The sequence below is a fragment of the Gekko japonicus genome, unplaced genomic scaffold (assembly GCF_001447785.1).
Source record: "Gekko japonicus isolate JY-2015 unplaced genomic scaffold, Gekko_japonicus_V1.1 scaffold2285, whole genome shotgun sequence".
Taxonomy (NCBI): Eukaryota; Metazoa; Chordata; class Lepidosauria; order Squamata; family Gekkonidae; genus Gekko; species Gekko japonicus.
In genome coordinates, this window is record NW_015165888.1 from 109,435 (window position 1) to 111,813 (window position 2,379).

Consider the following 2,379-nt stretch of genomic DNA (forward strand, 5'->3'; position numbering starts at 1 on the left):
TTAAAAGGGATGTCTTAATGCCACCAACATCTTAACGCCTTAATCCAAGAAGAGTTAGCCTCATAAATTTTCAAAAACCATTGGTGTTTCTGTGGAGAATGAAGAATCTGAGTGTTTAAACTGATGCTTCAGGACCCTGGCCAGCAACAGAGGCTGTGTTTTGAACTTCACATAGCAAATTTTCCCCATCAAAGTTTCTCTCTTTTTTAATCATTCTGAACAACCTGGTCTTGTTTCCCAAGCAGAATGGAAGCATTAGCAGTGCTAGCACCATTGTTTGTTTTAGATTTGTTAATTTTGTTACGTCCACTGTGTATGGTCAGTTTTTCATTTCTATATTTTTTCTCATAAGTTACTGGTGCACACAATCCCATATGTGTGTTGATTAACTTATTATGCAAAAAGGAACTATGATGTGATGAAATGAAGATGCTTTTTGTGCTGTGATTTAATAACTGTTCTTCTAGATGTCTTCATTATGTTCTTTTAGATAACTTTAAAAGCGGGTTAGGCAGGTTTATCAAGAATAAGTCATGCCAGACTAACCTTATCTCCTTTTTTGACAGAGTTACTAAAATGGTTGACTCTGGCAATGCTGTGGACATAGTGTATCTAGATTTCAGTAAAGCATTTGGCAAAGTTTCTCATGATATCCTTGAGGATAAGCTGGTTAAATGTGGGCTGGATGGTGCAACCGTTGGATGGATTCATGGTTGGTTGAAAAATCGTACCCAACGAGTGCTCGTAAATGGCTCTGCATCTACGTGGAGGGAAATCTCAAGTGGATTGCTGCAGGGCTCGGTCCTGGGCCCAGTGTTTTTCAATGTTTTTATAAATGACCTGGAGGAAGACATAGAGGGGATGCTTATCAGATTCGCAGATGACACGAAGCTAGTAGGGATTGCTAATTCTGAGGAAGACAAAGTCAGGATTCAAAAAGATCTAGATAGGCTGGAACAGTAGGCTGAGACAAATAAAATGAATTTCAATTGAGAGAAGTGCAAAGTCCTATACTTAGGTACAAAAAATCAAAGGCACAAATATAGAATGGGAGGGACTTGGCTTGACAGCAGCACATGTGAAAGGGATATGGGTGTTCTGGTTGATCACAAGCTAAACATGAGCCTGCAGTGTGATGTGGCTGTGAAGAAAGTTAATGCAGTTTTAGGATGCATTAACAGAAGCACTGTGACCAGATCACGGGAGGTGGTAGTTCCACTCTATTCTGCTGTGGTCAGGCCTCACCTGGAGTACTGTGTCCAGTTTTGGGCACCACATTTTAGGAAGGATGTTGACAAGCTCGAGCGTGTCCAGAAGAGGGCAACCAGGATGGTGAGAGGGTTGGAACCCAAGTCTTATGAGGAAAGGCTGAAAGAATTGGGTATGTTTAGCCTAGGAAAGAGAAGGCTTAGAGGGGACATGATTGCAGTCTTCAAGTATTTGAAAGGCTGTCATGTAGAAGATGGAGCAGATCTATTCTCTCTCACTCTGGATTGCAAGACTAGATCTAATGGGTGGAAGTAACATGGGAGTCGTTACTGGCTAAATATCAGGAGAAGCTTCCTAATTGTAAGAGTGGTTGAGCAGTGGAACAGACTGCCTCGGGAGGTAGTGGATGCTCCTTCGCTGAACGTCTGAATGGCTGGATGACCATCTTTTGGGTATGTTGTAGGGCTATCTTTCGGCTGCGCTCCTGCAGAGTGCAGGGGGTTGGACTAGATGACCTACAAGGTCCCTTCCAATTCTAACATTCTATGAAAAGGATTCTATGAAAAGGTGCATGAAGGAGAGATCCATCAGTGGCTACCTCCATGTACAGAGGCAGCAAACCTCTGACGACCAGTGCTTAGGGGCAGCATCAGGGGGAGGTCTTGGCCCCTGTGCCCTGTTTGTTGGCCCTTTAAGTCAACTGATTGGCTGCTGAGTGAAACAGAATGCTGGTGGACCACTGGTCTGGTCCAGCAGGCTTTGCTTATGTTCTTAAGTGCAGAAAAGCATTTATGTTTACATGAGCATGGGTTAAATCCCAATGTAAAAACGAATCTTGAAGTGTTGATGCTGTCTCATCACATTCCCTGTTTATTGCTCATATACACTAGGGCTCAGTGATTTTCCCCTGTGAAGAGGAAAAGATGCAAAATACCATGTTTACACCAATTCTAGATTCTGTTTTAAAAATTTTCCATATTGAATTGAAAGACAGAGTGGAAATCAGGTGTCGAACTGGCTGGGGGCCTGCAAGGAATCTCAGGGGCAGTTTGAAAATTTTCCATTACATTTTTTTAAAAAGATTTCAAAGTCTTGAGCAGCCTAATCCCCCTTCCCTTTCCTTTGACTGACTCACAACTGCTCTTAACATCCCATACCTCTTGGAGCATA